Source organism: Cavia porcellus, unplaced genomic scaffold (assembly GCF_034190915.1).
Source record: "Cavia porcellus strain 051 isolate PalLab524CR breed Dunkin Hartley unplaced genomic scaffold, mCavPor4.1 scaffold_7, whole genome shotgun sequence".
In the NCBI taxonomy this organism is placed as follows: Eukaryota; Metazoa; Chordata; class Mammalia; order Rodentia; family Caviidae; genus Cavia; species Cavia porcellus.
In genome coordinates, this window is record NW_026947490.1 from 77517654 (window position 1) to 77534849 (window position 17196).

The following is a 17196-nucleotide window of genomic DNA, read 5'->3' on the forward strand; positions in this document are numbered from 1 at the left end:
TCCCTCTGTTAGTTGCTTTCCCTGCTGGATGATTTCTGTTGTTGTTCCTGGAACTGTGGTCACTTTTCTCTCTGTCTAGAAAATCTTTCTGTACCCTTTGTAGTGATGGTTTGGCAGTTGTGAGTTTCTTCATTTGTTCTTTGTCATGGAAGCATTTTATTTCTCCATTAAATTAAAAGACAGTTTTTCAGGGTATGTCTGCCTGGGTTGGGGGTTGTTTTCTTTCTGGACTTGAAATATTTTTCTCCAAGCTCTTCTTGACTTGAGAAATCTGTTGTGATTCTGATGGACTTTGCTTTGTAGGTGATCTCTTTCTTTTTTCTAACAGCTTCTAGTAATCTGTTCTTGTGTTGAATTTCTGGTATCTTGATTATTATTATATGTTGTGGATTTATTTTGGTTATGGCTAATTGGAACTGTATGCCTCACTTATCTGTATGTCTGATTCCTTTTTTATGCTATTTTTTCTGAAAATACTCTTTTGATGTCATTTGTGTTGGTTCCTGCTTTTTCATTGACACCAGTCAGTGTTAAGTTATTTTTCTTTGCATCATCTTGAAGCTGCTGAATTGTTATTTCCTTATACCTTATTATTTTTAAGAAATCCTTCTTTTTATGATCACTAGTTGTGATTCAGTCTTCAAGGTCTGAAAGTCTGTCTTCTGAAAGTCTGTCTTCAGTTTCATTTGAGCAGTTTTATCCAGCCTTCAATTGAATTTTTAATTTCCTAGATACCTATTTGAATCTATTTCAAACATTCCATTTCTTTTCTATATTGGTCATTCATGATTTCCATTATTTTCATATGGCCTTCCATTTTCTTATCTATCTCTGGTCTACATTTGCTGACCAATTCATTATTGTTTTTTATTATTTTGCTGATCAATTCCTTTATTATTTCTTTTTTTTTTTTTCCATCGGTACCAGGGATCGAACTCACGACTGAGTACTTGCAAAGTATTATTTCCTTTTTTAACCTGAAAGGTTATTTCTGATCTGATTTCCTCTATGGCCTTATGGTTTTGTTTCTTTACTTCAGTTACTATCATTTCAGAAATTTGAGGTGAGTGGGTTTTCCATTTTTTCTCTATCTCCTGGACTTGTTCTAGGTGGGCCAGCCATCTAAGGTTGCATTTTTCTTTGTTATTTGGTCATTTTCTATTTCAAGTTTTTATGTTGTTTTTGTATTGATCTTGTAAGTTTTTGTAGTAGGTAGCTTTATCATTATTATCAAAGCCTTTTTCTGATAGAGACAGAGGGCTATTTCCAGTCCCATGTACCATTGGCTCCTCCTGGTCCTTGCTCAGCTTTCGTTATCCCTCTGCCACTGGCAAGTCTGTGTCCTCTCAGGTTGTTTGTTGCAGGGTGTGGCGGGATGCTATGATGTGTTCTGACCCTCTGTTCCTGCTGTTATTGCTGCAGAAGTGTGAGGGCAGCCTGGGGCTGCACAGTTCCAAAATGCAAGGCTATTTCACTCCCCATACCTTTCTAAACAGGATAGGGGTTTAACCGTTCCATTTAATACATACCCCCGTAGTCCTTAATCTTGTTTCTGGCAGTTCCCAGGTAGCACTCTGGAAGGAAACAAAAGAAAAGGAAAAGAAAGGGAAGGGAAGGAAAGGGAAAGGAAGGAAAAGAAAGGAGCAGTTTCTCACACCCTTGTGTGTCGGAGTGGAATTAACTGCTTGACTGTAGCATCTTCTGTTTGGAGGAAGGCATAAGAGACAGGGAACCTTATATCCCAGGTCTATCCTGAATGGCTTGATTTAGCTACACTGTTTAATGTATACTTTTCCCCTCCTCCTCCACTTCCTCCTCCTTCCTCTTCTTCTACTTCTTCTTTCTTTCTTCCTTGTCCTCCTCCTTCTTTTCTTTCTTCTTCCTCCTCCTCCTCCTTCTCCTTCTTCAGTTCCATGTGTTGTGGGCAGTTGTCCCAATCCAGTGACCCAGAGGCAGCTCACCGGGCTGGCTGCCATGTTATTAAGCCCCTTACCTATGTTTTACTTGACCTGTTAGTTTCTATTAGTTCCCTGAGAGAAAAGGGCTGCATCCTTAACAACAAAAGAGATAACAAAAAGAGATAAAATATGGTTAAGAAGGGACATGAGTAATTTTTAATGAAAATGTAGATATGCAATAAAAATATAAATATCTTTGTCAGTCATCTTTTTGTTGTTGTGAGAAAAACACCAGAAATACCAATTTATAGGATGGGGGCTTATTTTGAGTCATGGCTACAGAGATAGTAATCCATGGTCACCTGGCTCCATTGTTACTGGAGAGACAGAATATGATGGCAGAATGGATAACAGGAGAACTGCTTACATCCTGACATCCAGGAAGCAGAGAAAAGAAGGATCAGATGTCGGGGTCGCTCCCGGCCGGCAGGAAAGACACACGACAAAGTCTGGCGGTGTGCAACCTTGTCTTTATTAGTCTCCGCGTGGGCTCCGCGAGGCCTCCGCTCTGTCACCAGCCCTTTTTGCCGGTGGACTTTCTCTATTTCTCTCTGTGCTTCCTCTCTGTGCTTCTCTCTCGTGGCAGGAGAGGCATTTACTTTTATAGGGTAACAGTGGCCAATCAGTTCAAAGCGCGCGATGCGGGCTGATTGGCTAACATCAGTTGTTGCTAGGCAGACTATCTTACAGAGCGGGTTGTTTAAGTCGCCAGGGCAATCAGGGGGCAGGAAGCAGGTGCCAACTTGGCTCACTCGATGGGAGGGGCAATCTAGCTCAGGCTCCGCTCCCACCCACAGGCCCTACGTCCGCCAAGTAAGGCGACCGGTGTCGGCCGCGGCTCCCAACATCTCCCCCTATTTTATTTACTTTGAATGAATGTATGCATCGCAGCCCGCCCTGGATCGAGTGCAGAGGCTTATGCCCTGTGTTGAGGCCCACCGTAGGCCCTTGGCTTGGACCCTGGTCGGCCGCCCCCGGGTCCGCCAAGGCCTTGAGACCCTCGTCCTTTTTCCAGGGCCAGGAGTGAACTGGACGGAACCTGGATGCACATAGGCATGCACTCATGCCCCTCCGTGTGATCCCCTCGGAGAGGCATCTAGATCTGGGCAGATTCTAGTAATCCAGCGGCTTTCGTGCAGTATGGGGTAGGGCCTGGCTTAGGTCGAGTCGTGCTGGGGAGGCACGCTCTTACCCGTCATTGACTCACCTACCCTGCTGTGTGGTGTCAATAGGGAAGGAATGCGGAAGACCCGCCACACCTAGACCCGGTCGTAGGCCAGTCGAGCGAGCCATGCGTAAGCTTGGGGGTCATTGTGCCCATCACGGGCTGCTGCCAGGGCCGCACGGGCAACCAGGCGTACTTGACGCCGAGCCGCCGCAAGGCGCCCATTAATAAATGATGTAACCCATTGGAGCAAGAATGGTCCTACAAGTAAGAGCAGAAGCAAGGAGCACAGGGGACCTAACAATGGTAAAATATAGGGGAGCAAGCCATTCCAGGCTCCCCAAAAGGGATTGTCCTGCAGTTCCTTTAGGGCTCATCTTATTGTTGGGTCTGCGGTCGGCCTCTGGTGGAACAGGCCTGATCTTCAGTCGCACGCGTCAACCTCTCTGGGACCAACAGTGGTTCTCGTCCCGGTTCCTGCGGAAAAACACAAACCACGCCTCGGTTCCAGCTAACCACCGGATCCGGGCCCATCCATTGTCATGCCATAGATAACTGCGCCTTTGGAGGCAGGCCTTGGCTTACTCCCCCTTTTTGTTTTTTATTTTTTATTTTTTATTTTTATTTATTTATTTATTATTATTTTTTTTTTATCTTTTTCGTTTTTTTTTTTTTTTTTTTTTTTTTTTTTTTAATCGGTACCAGGGATCGAACTCGCGATTGCCTGCTTACAAGGCAGGCGCTTATGCCGCTGAGCTAAATCCCCAGCCCCCGTTTCCTCGACCGGCGTTTTTCTCAGCCTGCTCGGCAGAGTAGCCACCCATGAAAATACCGTCCGCCCTGCGGCGCAATGTCATAGGACGGCGGTCGCGACAGAGTGGAATGGGGCGTCACTTCCTGTGCCGGCTGAGAGAAGGGAGGGTTTCCTGTAGTGGCCTCTCGGCGGGGAGCCGCTTCTGGAGAAGAGCTCCAGGGCGAAGCGGATGGCTCTCTATCTCTTCCCCGCCAGAGGGCTTTTGGGGGTCCTTTTTCCTCTCTCTGCTTTTTTCGAGCGGCGCACGCACACAATTCGCGGCGCAACTCGGCATAGGAGTCAAGGCACGCATGTACCATTTCCCACAGGGGGCGAATAGCCGGCGAAATATCGCCTCCCAATTCCGCCGAGGCGAGGTCCCCGCCTAACTTCTCCCATGACGGCAGGTTTAAATGCCCTGTGGGTAAAAACCAGGGAGCCACCCTATCTACCTCTGCTATGAATAGTTTTAGTGTTTTTTGACCTACCCTGAGGTCTCTAGCTTTTAAAAGCTTTTTAAGGGCCTTTACCAAGGGCCGCGCCTCCGCGCTCGGTAAATTACCCATCCTCAACCTCTAAGGGCTGTAACTCACCGCGTGTGACTTAAAGAACCCGTCACCTACGCGTGAGCCTGAGGGGAGTCTAAAAGCCCTGTAGGTGCGCGCCACCCAGAGCCCAGGCTTATCCCCAACTCACCTGTCCGGCAGCACCACGCTGGAGCGTTGCACACCACCGCCGTGTCTCGGGGTTGATCAGTCCCCGTGCGGGTCACCAAATGTCGGGGTCGCTCCCGGCCGGCAGGAAAGACACACGACAAAGTCTGGCGGTGTGCAACCTTGTCTTTATTAGTCTCCGCGTGGGCTCCGCGAGGCCTCCGCTCTGTCACCAGCCCTTTTTGCCGGTGGACTTTCTCTATTTCTCTCTGTGCTTCCTCTCTGTGCTTCTCTCTCTGTGGCGGGAGAGGCATTTACTTTTATAGGGTAACAGTGGCCAATCAGTTCAAAGCGCGCGATGCGGGCTGATTGGCTAACATCAGTTGTTGCTAGGCAGACTATCTTACAGAGCGGGTTGTTTAAGTCGCCAGGGCAATCAGGGGGCAGGAAGCAGGCGCCAACTTGGCTCACTCGATGGGAGGGGCAATCTAGCTCAGGCTCCGCTCCCACCCACAGGCCCTACGTCCGCCAAGTAAGGTGACCGGTGTCGGCCGCGGCTCCCAACAATCAGAGAAGAAGCAAGGAAGTCCCCAGGGTCATGGCCTTCACTTAGGCAGCACCACCTGTGTTTCCATTATCTTCCATTCGTGCCCTAAAATTATGAAATCATCAGTGGATTAATCCACTGACAAAGTTAGAGCCCCCAGTCACCTTCTGGAAAACCTACCTCTGAACCGTGAGACTTGGGGGGGATGCTTTAAACCTGAACAATAATGCAAGTCACTATCCAGTGTTAAATAACACGTCCATACCTCAGTTTATGCTCTCTGTTTCTCCACCTCTGGTTCTTTGGTGTTTGTTTGTTCCTCATACACCCAAGATAACTATCAGTAGTTCCAGAGACTGCGTGCTTAAATATTCATGGAATAAGGAAGCAGGGAAAGAGATCTTTGCAAATGGGAAGAGAATCAAGTCGTGGATGGAGGGGAAGAAAACGGGAGAGGATAGGGATGTAAAAATATTTGAGATGTGTTACGTGTAGGTACCAAGTCCCCCACAATGAATGTAATCACTACTCACTGCAAGTATGTATTAGCAAAAATAAACTTAGGAATAAAAGAAACAAATTGTTGGTTTCTCTGGGCAGTAAAGCTCCAGGATGGAGATTCCACTGATATTCAAAAGGCATGTGTTTATTCTCATCATTGTAGATAGAAATTGAGAGACATTGATTCTCAAAAGTTAATTAATATGAACCTCTGAAATGAGAATAAATCCTCCCACCAACCCACCTAAAGTGTTAGGGGTTGGAAAACCTAGAAGAGGTCAAATTATAGGGAGATTTGAATACCTGTTTAAGTATTGGGCTTAATCCCATAGACTACTGGGAACTCTGGTACTTTGAACAAAAGTGGAATCCAATGTAATCAATGTGATAAGAAGTTAAGTCTGGGTCAGGGGATGTGGCTCAGTGCAACAAGTAAATGTCTGGGAAGCACAATGTCCTGAGTTTGATTCCTAGTTCCAAAAAAAAAAAAGGTCTGGAAAAACTCAAGCTTGAAGGCAATTATAGTACATATTGCCATAATACTTAAGAGAGAGAAATCTGTGGAAGATTCTATGACAATATTCTGGGAAAGAGGAAATTGAGAACTTGTGCTGTGTCTGAGGAGGAAGATAATAGCAATGAACTTGACAGGAGAGAAGAGTATTTCAAAGAAAGCATTCACAGGATTTCTTAGAAGGTGAAACTCAGTCTTCCACTAAGATTCCAAATATTGTGGTAGTTTGGGGCACCAAGGCAAGATAGGATTCCACTATTTGCTGCGTCTTAATACTGGACCATTTTCCATCCAACCAAGCTGTGAGTTGGCTTTCCTCTCCATTTCATTCTAGTTACTTTCACTTTGGGTCTCAATATTACCATATTACAACTTCCCTAGAAGTCAGAAAGAAGGTGAGCTCCCGCCTGCATCAAAGAAATGCTGTTCTTGACTTCATAGAATGTCAGCTTCCTTTTATTGTAGTCTAAATCTGAAGGAATTTAAAAATAGATATTACTACACTCACGGCCATGGCACTTACCTGTCAGCAATAATTTTGAGTCTCTTGTCAACCAACAAAGCTTCTCTTAGCAAGGAACAGAAAACACAGTGATTTAAACAAGTACATGTCCAGAGTTAGTGTTGGTTCTGCTGTTCACTGGTGACAGCGTTTATAGCTTTGTTTTTGAGTCTTCATTGCATTTCACATCCTGGTGACAAAATTGCTGCTCTGCCTCCAAAGTACCACATTCTCATTCAAGGAAAGCAAATGTGAGGAAGAGGAAAAAGGAGCAGGAGGTTTTTTCACTTACCAATAAAGCAAACTTCTGCCAGGGATTTTACCCAGCACAATTCATGTACAGTAGCTTATGTGTCAGAATACAGTCATGTCACTGCTTTTATTTCTATTTGTGAGACATAGCGAGGAACAAAGTGGGTGGGAATCGTTTTTCAGTAGCCAGGCCATGGAGTCTTCCGTGACAACTGTGGTTACATTGGGGAGTCTGTGCTTGCACTTGGGAGGCAGGGTGAACATTTTTTATCTGACCTTGTGTTTATCTATACATTTTGGTTCATTTGCCCTTTCGGACAACATTTGCATGATTGATTACTAATTTTAAAACATGCTTTAGTATCTTTTTATGACTACAATATTCAACTTACTTCATTCAATAAAGATGCTAGAATTTCAGTTTTCCTGAGTAGGCAATATGTACAGTCTAGAAAGGATATTATCTTGTTCATACCTAATTATCTTGGCAGGCATTAGCCAGGTGAACTGAAATGGAGCAAAACTCTCAGATGATTCCAGGGAATTTAGTAAAAGTCTTCCATCTCTTACAATGTTTTAATAGAATTTCATATAAAGATACATTACCAAGAGACCCCATCACCTATCTGTGAAAGAAACTCAGTGAGAGAATGCAGCACCTCCAAATCAAAATTAAAATTAGTAACTATACCACTTGATGCAGTATTTAGAAAAAACATTCAAATAAAGCAATAGGATTTCTATAAGAATTTTTTGCAGGCAGTATCGCTCTGCACTTCTGACTTCACAATGTTATGAAATTTTAAATATCAACCTTGCTAAATCAGGAAGCAGAAAACCCAATCCAAGTTTAAATTTAGTAACACTGCTAGTTTACTGAAAATAACTTTCTCCATAGCGGATTCTCTAACTTACAGGTGACTGACTGTTGGTTTTCCATTCTGTTTAGAATCAGAGACCACCGGGTGACACATTGGTGACTTCCTTCTCAGCGGCATGTGTGGTGTCCACGGCAGGGGTCTCCTTGGCCAGTCCTAGCAGCGTGGGAAATCAGAGCTCCACCACATCCACTCTTGAAAGCTTCCATTAAATATGTTAGAAACTTCCTGAATGTGCATAAGGATTTGAAGGTAAGTGAATTTTAGAGGTAACTCGCATTCATGTGTAACTTAATTATATCAAAAGTAATTTTTAAAAAATGTAGATGTAGAGTAAAATCTACTAAACCTACTAAATGTAAAAAAAATAACTATGAAGGTGCTGTCCTGCTGTGAAAAGTGGGCCCGGATGACAACAGTGTTTAAATGTGGTGTAAGCCATGTCAGTAACAGGCATGGCGGAAATCGTGCTCTTTGATGGTCTGCTTCGCATGGAAAGGCATGACCACATCCCAGATGGTCGTGGGCATGGATGACACATGGAGTGAGGGACAGCTCTTTAAAATACAGACTCCAGGGCATATTGCAGAGATGTGGATTCGATGTAGCTGGGATACGAGCCAGGAACCTGAGTTTTTGTGGTTCCTGAGACTTGGGCTTTTAAGAAACACTGAAAGTGGAATTTGAGGTAATATACCTTTTATTTTCCAACTTTAAACTTAAACTTTTATATTGTTTCCTTCGGTCACAAGAATAAGGAAAGAGTCATTTTTGCCCAGATGTGCTAAAGTGGCCCTTTCTGTTTAACTCTCCCAATTTGAATTATTAATTCTCATTAATATTCCTTTAAAGTTTAATATAAAGATGAATTCCCAGGTGTTCCCCCTCTTTCTGAGTGATTGTCCTGTCGTAGCTCTCTTCAGCTATTACTTAGTTCAATAAAATGTTTTAATTTATTCCGATGATTAAAGTTATTAAGTATAATTGTAAGAAATATCTAAAAGATAAAATCATGAATTATTACCAAAGTTGGATGGGCATTTTAAAATTTTCTTTGTTTATTTATTTATCTGTTTATTTTTGATACCAGAGATCGAACTTATGACCTCGTACTTGCCAGGCAGGCATTTGTGCCACTAAGCTAAATCCCTGGCCCTATTTTTACATTTTGAAGGTTGTATATTTTTCTTTTAATTTGAAAAGTCAGGCTTAGACTTTTTAAAAACAAGTTCTATTTAATAATTTCTCATTATGTTTATTTGTTTGAAACCAAGAGCTTATAGATTGTGTGATATATTTTTTATGTCTTCACATTTTTTTGTTTTGTATTCACATTTTTAATTAAAAGTAAAAGACAGAATGAAACCAAAAAAGAATATAGGAAAACAACAAAGATCAGAAAACACAATCCCTTATCAAACTGTCAACACCATTTTTCAAATAAATTAACCTTTTGATTCTTACATTTCTTCTTTTTCATTTTTATATTCTAAAGAGAATAAAACCAAACAGAACAAAACAAAGCAGATCACAACAAAATAATGCAATCAACCCAGATTTCAAGACAAGACAGCAGGAAATCATGAGTGATTACCATAATCGCTCCTGTTTTCTTCGAAATAGCTGTGCATATCTTCACACACAGTGAATTGAATCAAGATAAAATAGTATAAAACTGTTCAAAACTAAAGAATGAAAGCATTACAGATCTTCAAAACCAGACAGTAGGAAAATCAGCACTGGCTACTATACTGCCTTGTTCTCTTCAAAACAGATGTCCATACCATCACACATACTGAAATTAAATAATACAAAACATACTAAAACCAATCAAAACAAAGAATAAAAGCATTACTGGACCTCACAACAAGATGATGGGAAATCAGCAATGGCTATTTAATGTCTTGTTTTCTTCAAAGTAGTAATAAAATCAATTTTTGTACACTTTTGAGGATAAGTTCTAGGTATATATGCATATATATGCATATACACGTCCATCTATCCTTTCTGCATTAGAAGGAAAAACAAAACAAAACAGATTACTAGAAAAACAAGAAACAAAAAAGGTAAATAAATAACATTAGCGAGGAGCCCAAAACTGTGATGATATAGGCCTTCAAAACAAGGTGATAGGACCAGAACTAAGGTTGTTATTTTGCATAGTGATCTTCAAAATAGTTACTTAGATTACCAGATATAAACATGCAAAGTTGATCTAATCCTATGAATTAAGTGTTCTATTTCAAAAATAATTAGTGACACAATCATCTTAGCTATCTTAAGTGTACATATACAAATTTATGTATTTTTCCCTTCTTTCTTATTTTCTTTTCCTTGTTATTTTTTCCCCTTTGAGCAGTCTCTTAATGTTTCACAACATTTACTGAAGATTTTGTATCTTATTTACTCTTTCAATTTCTATTTTTTCTTTTCCTTTCTTATTTTTAAATTTTATTTAAAGAAAAAAACAGTAAAAGGGTATAAGGAATACAGAATTTCAATAAAAATAAACAGTAAGAAATCACTACTTAATAGATTACATATTGTCATCTTAGAAATAGTTGTTCAAGTTACAAAATTAAAGCATACAAAGTGGACATTCAAACAGTGAGACTGCAAACAGTTGTGTTCAATGACCCAAGAAAAACTTAATAATATGGTCATCTATCTTACACAACTAAACACACTTGCAGTTGTATCCTTTAAAGCACTTTCTTTTCCTCTCTTTTTTACAATAACATTTACACATTTTGGGTTTTATTACTCCCACAGTTCTTATTACTTTTTTTTGGAAACCAAATGTGACAAAACAAAGCAGTCAGTCAAAACAAAGTCAGTCAAAACAAAATGCATGTTTTTTCTTTATCATATTAAGGAAGTAATGTGATGATTATGCATGCATGACATTTATTTCACTAAGTATATTTTTTCAAGGCATGTCCATTTATCTATAAAAATGTCCCGTTTATCATTCTTTATGGCTAAATAGTATTCCATTATGTAGAAATACCACATCTGTTTTATGCATTCCTCAGTCGATGGGCATGTATGTTGTTTCCAAGATTTGGCTATCATGAATTGTACTGCTATAAACATGTGTGTACATATATTGTTGTGATGTGATGTTTTTAATTCTTTTTGGAAGATACCTAGAAGGCAAATGGCTGGCTCAAATGGGGCCTCCAATCCTAGTTTTTTGAGGAATCTACACACTGACTTCCATAGTGACTGCACCAGTGTGCATTCCCACCAATAAGGAATAAGGGTTCCTTTTTCCCTACAGCCTCTCCAGCATTTGTTTTTGATTGGTGTCTTAATACTAGCGATACTTTCTAGAGTGAGGTGAAATCTCTTTTTTCTTAATTTATGTTTTTATTTTAAGGGAGGTTAAATTAAACACAACAAAACAGGACAAAAGAAAGCAATGTAAGAGATGTAAATTTCAAAGCTAGATGACCTGAGATCTTCACTATCTATCATATTGTCTTGTTTTCTTCCAAACAGTTGTCCATGTCTTTGCATGCAGGGAATTCATACAAAACAATATAGTATAAAACTGATCCAAATAGAATGAGGAAGGCAATTTAGGTCTTCAAAACCAGACAATAGGGAAGTCACTAATGGCTGTCATAGAGTTTCTCGTTCTCTTCAAAATAGCTGACCATATCCTCATGTATATTGAAGTTCAATAAAACAAAACAGGCAGTGGGGAGGGGTTGCTTGGTTTCCTGGTGCTCCAGGTCCCAGGTATGGTGCAGGTCCCAGTAAACACCAGTGGCTTCTGTCCTGGGCCGCTGGAACCTGCCACGCTCACAGCTGTGGTGAGCTGAAGTCTCAGTTGTGTTTTAATTTTCATCTCTTGAATGGCCATTATTGTTGAACATTTTTTCATGTATTTATTTGCTGTTTATTCTTTTTCATCTGAGAAGTGTGTGTTCATCCGAGATGCTCATTTTTGGATGGGTCTTTAAATCTATGAACTTTTTTTTTTTTTTGAGTTCTTCATATGTTCTCAGTAATAACCCTTTGTCTGAGGAACTGCTGGCAAACATTTTCTCCCACATAGTAGATTGTCTCTTCACTCTGTTGGTGGTTTCTCTTTCTGTGCAAAAGCTTTTCAGTAGGATGAGATCCCAGTTGTTGATTCTTTGCAGTAAGTCCTGTGCCCTCTAGGTTTTATTCATAAAGTCTTTGCCTACACCAATGTCTTCAAGAGTTTTACCTACTCTGTCTTCCAGCAGATTTAATATTTCTGTTTTAATATTAAGATATTTAATCCATTCTGATTTTAGCTTAGTACAAGGTAAAAGATATGGGTTCAGTTTTAATCTTCAGCATGTGGAAGGCCATTTTTTCCAAAACCATTTATTAAGGAGACTGAATGTGTCTGTCACCTTTGTCAAAGGTAAGGTAGCTTAGTGTGTCTGCAATTATTTTTGTATCTTCTAATCTATTCTATTGGTCTTCAGGTCTTGTTTTTCCCCATTACCACTCTTTTTTTGTCACAGTAGCTTTATAGTATAGTTTCAAGTCAGGGATTGTGATGCCCCCCTGTCTTGTCTTTATTGCCCAAGATTGCCTTTGCTATTCTAGGTCTCTTCTGATTCCAGGTGAATTTTAGGATTGTTTTCTCTAATTCTGTAAAATATATCATTGGAATTTTTATTGGAATTGTACTGAATCTGTATAACACTTTTGGAAGCATGGCCATTTTTGTTATGTTTCTTCCTACCCAAAAGCATGGGATATCTCTCCATTTTCTAATATCCTCATTAATATCCTTTCTCAGAGTACTATAATTTTCAATGTAGAGGTCTTTTACATCTTTCAATAGATTGTTTCCTTGGTATTTCATTTGTTTGGATGCTATTGTTTTGTCATAGGTGGTTTTTAAAATTAGTCCCTGGAGTCTGTTCATGCTTGGATTGCATGAAAAGAAACTTCCCAAAACTGTTCCAACTGAAAAAGTCAACCCTGTCCTGTAGGGTACCCGATGATGACCTTGTCACACTCTGCTGAGCGCACCTGACTCACCTACAGAGCCCCCCTCCCCAGCAACCCTTAAAAACCCTTTCCCCGAGCCAAATGGCAGCTGCCCTAGTCCACAAGGCAGTCCAGCCAATGAAGCTTCTTTCTCATGGCAGAATGTCTGGTCTGGCTTTACTTGGGTTCCAGTCCGTCAGTTTTTATCAGATTGAGATAAAGACCATCTATTCCAATTTTCTGTAAGGTTTTATCATGAATGGGTGCTGGACTTTGTCAAAAGCTTTTTCTGCATCTAATGAGATGATCATATGATTTTTGTCTTGGCTCTGTTAATAGGGTGTATTACATTTATGGATTTATGCATGGTAGACCATCCCTGCATCCCTGGGATGAGTCCCAGTTGACCACAGTGTACAATCTTCTTGATGATTTGCTGCAATATATTTACCAGCATCTTATTGAAGATGTTTGCATCTATATTCATTAGGGAAATTGGCCTGTAATTCTCTTTCTTAGCTGGTTCCTTCTCTGGTTTTGAAATTAGAGTAATTCTTGCTTCCAGGAATGAATTTGGAAGTATTGCTTCCCTTTCAATTTCATAGAAGAATTTGAGAAGTAGTGGTGTTAGATCGTCACTAAATTTCTTGGAGAATTAAGCAATGAATACATCAGGGCCTGGGTTTTTCTTTGTCGATAGATTTTTAATTACATCTTTAATTTCATTTATTGATATTAGGTTATTTAGGATTTCTATATCTTCTTGATTCAACTTTAGTAATTCATATATATCTAAGAATCTATTCATTTCTTCTGTATTTGCCATCTTATTACAATACAAGTTTTCAAAGTAAGTATAGATGATTTTCTGGATTTCTACAGGGTTTGTTGTAATTTCACCCTTTTCATTCCTGATTACATAGATTTGAGTCTTTTCTTTCTTTTTTTGATAAGGTTGGCCAAGGGTTTATCAATTTCATTTAGTCTATCAAAGAACCAACTCTCCAATTCATTGATTTTTTTGTATGGTGTTTTAGTCTCCAGTGTGTTAATTGCTGCTCTGATCCTTATAATTTCTTCCTTTGTATGAGATCTTGCTTTAGCCCATGCTTCTTTTTCTAGAAGTCTGAGGTTCAACATTAAGTTGTTTATATGTGCTTGCTCTGTTTTCCTGATATAGGTATTTACCTCTATAAATTTCCCTCTTAAGACTTCTTTCATTGTGTCCCACAAGTTCTAGTATGCTGTATTGTCATTATCATAGAACTGTAAAAACTGCCTAATTTCTTCTTGAATTTCATCTGTCACCCATTGATTACTCAACAGAGTGCTATTTAATTTCCATGTGTTGATGAAGTTCTTGTGGTTCCTTTTTGCATGGATTTCCAATTTAATTGCACTGCGGTCTGATAGTATGCATGGAATAATTTCAATTTCTTTACATTTACTTAAGTATGTTCTATGAGCCAGTATATGGTTTATTTTGGAGAATGCCCCATGTGCAGCTGAGAAGAATGTGTATTCTGATGTGGGGTAGAACACTCTACTGACATCTGCTAAGTCCATTCTGCCAGTCTGTTATCTTTTGACTAGTGAATTGAGACCATCAGCATTAACAGTTAAAACTGATATGCACTAATTTATCCTTGTCACGTCATTTTCCTGTTATTGGCTCCTCACTGTTTTTTTTCTTTTTCCCTTCCCTCTAATTGCTTGCCTTTCCTGGTGGATTTCTTCTGTTGGGGTTCATGGAGTTGTAGTCCTTATTATCTCTTTCTAGAATGTTCTTCATAATATTTTGGAGTGCTGGCTTCGTGATCATAAATTTCCTAAGATGTTCTTTGTCGTGGAAATATCTTATTTCTCCCTCTATTTTGAAAGATAGTTTTGCAGGATACATCAGTCTGGGTTGAGAGTTGTTTTCCTTTAGAATTGGGAGTACTTCACTCCAAGCTCTCCTTGACTTGAGAGTTTTGCTGTGAAATCAGCTGTAATTCTGATAGACTTTTCTCTATAAGTGATTTGTTTCTTTTCCCTAACAGCTCTTAAATTCTATTCTTGTGTTGAATTTCTGGCATGTGATGTATTTATAACAAATTGTATGTATACTCAGTGAATATGGCTTTATTGTGCTTTTGCTACCTATATCTCACTTAGTAATTCTATTTCTAATATTTGGAATTTCAGGTTTATAAGTGGTAATTTTTCTATTTCAGCAAAAGAAGTGGTTAAAAGAGACATATTTAGATTTTTAATTGTGATGCTTCCTTAAAGATTGAATGTGACTTTATTTTTATAGTAAAGAATGAAATTTAATCGAAATCCTTTGTTTGAATATCAGGCTTATAGACACTTTTCTCTCTGTGTGTCTCTATCAGTGTTTGTATGCACTAGTTCAGATTAGATCGTATTTTGTTTGTTTGTTTTGGTAGCAGCGATGAACTCATGACTTCATGCTTGCCAGGTAGGCGCTAACACCCCTGAGCTAATTCCTCAGCTTTGTTATATTTTTGACCATAAAATGTGAAAAAACAAAAATTAACCTTCATCAAAAAATGTATTCCCATAGTGAAAAGTAGTACACTGAGTAGCTATTGATATTATACCTAGAAACCTGAATGTAGTCATGTAGATAAAATAAGACAGAGTGCATTTCACGTAACTGAACCTAAAGATTCACAAAAGTGGATTAACCGTAGTAATAGTTTTGCATGCATTTGTTTTCAAAATTGTTCTCAAGATTGCCAAAACTGAACATAAACTTCGTGGTATGCAACATCCTAAAGTTCTAAAATTTATAGAACGTAAGTTTACATTAAATAAAGTCTCCAAATAAGACCTAATAAAGCTCCAAAGTAGCTTCCATTTCAGAGAAGCGTGGAAACTATTTTTTTTATTTTTTCCGTCTCCCTCTTCATCTCTTTCTTTCTTCTTTGCCTTCTTTTTTCCCCTAAGCTTGCAGAGGCTCAGGTGGGGAGACAATGGAACTGTGCCCTCCAATGAATCCTGCTATCACCCCTGTCATATTTCTTACACTGTGTTCTGAAATTGTGAGTCCCTGAAGCAAATTTAGCGCCCTGTTTCAGAGAACCTGAGGGAGCTGATTTCAGTACTCAACAAGTAAAATATACAACAAAAAACAACTGACAGCAATGTTACAGAAGCATAGAGCACGAGTAGAAGTGGAGTGCTGAGATCTTATTGTCTGTTCCTTTTTTATTAACAGCTCATTTTTCTTCCAGATTTTTCATATAAAAGTCCCAATGCGAAAACAGCAAACAGTAATCTCATCAGATACAATTTAACAAGAAGAATCTAAGCAAGTGTTTTTAGTAGTGATTTCTTGGGTAAAGAGGGTAGGAGAAAATTTTTCTCTAAAATGAAGGTTGAAAAATGTTAAGTATAATTGAATTTAAAATTATTAATTATTTTAGTTTTCATTGATTAGTCTTTCATGTTATGAAGCCAGAAATCCTGGTTTTAATTCAGGCTTGGCCAACTTTATCAAGAAACCTGATATTGAGAGAGAAAAAGAGCTAAAAGTGAGTCAGCTTTAGAATAGCAGAGCCAACAGAGGCCATCAGTGTAGCAGACAGTAAATTTAGACATGCAAAAAGCTCTTGGAGGCATTAATGTTATTATGAAATGGTATAATAATTAAATTTGTGAGATATAAAAAAGATTAAAATAAATTTTTCTCAAATTAGGAACCCAGTAAATTTATATAGCAAAAACATGATTTGTTTGTTTGTTTGTTTTTTGGTCCTGGAGATGGAACTGACGACCGTTTGCTTGCACTTGCTAGGTAGTTGCTTACACCACGAAGCTAAATCCCCAGCCCAAAAATATCATTATTAATGTTGGAAAATGTTCAAAATATTTGTTCAGAAATACAGGGAATTACAAAACCATATTATGATATAGTCCCATTTTTACTTAAAAACAATTGCAAATTTGTAGGTAGAAATTAAAGGAATCAAAATATTGTTTCCTCAGATATTTAATATTATTAAATCAGAATATTATATAATGTTATTGGTTTTTAGCTTGAATTGATAAAATTATGATTTTTTATTGCCCCTCAGAGATTATTAAATATTTTTCTAAAAGATGTATTTTAATGTAAATTTAGAATATTTCTACAGAATTGGGAAAACATTTGGTTGTCTGGAAAATCAACTTTTTTTTTTTGGTACCAGGAATCAAATTCATGACCTTGTGCTTGCCAGGCAGGCCCTTATGCCACTGAGCTAAATCCCCAGCTGAAAGTTAACTTTTTAAAGCTCTAAAAGAATCCTTCTAATGATCCATTTAATACCCTAAAACAAGACTCTTGTGTCTTGTTAATCTTGTGGGACCATGAAAGTAATATTTCAAATTAAATCAAAACAACTTTTAGATAAAATTCGTCACTTGTAGAACACTACACTAGAACAAAATTCTCTGTTTC

At 38.8% G+C, this 17196-nt stretch overlaps 1 protein-coding gene across 8 annotated transcripts in view; it reads left to right on the plus strand.

Annotated features, from left to right (window-relative positions):
• Hs3st5 (heparan sulfate-glucosamine 3-sulfotransferase 5) overlaps positions 1 to 17196 on the plus strand; it is a 282160-nt gene that overhangs the window by 107344 nt on the left and 157620 nt on the right. For all 8 annotated transcript variants that reach the window (XM_063253876.1, XM_063253881.1, XM_063253878.1 and 5 more), the window contains exon 2: positions 7835 to 8015. The gene's annotated coding sequence lies outside the window, so the exon portion shown is untranslated. The remainder of the gene's footprint in view (positions 1 to 7834; positions 8016 to 17196) is intronic.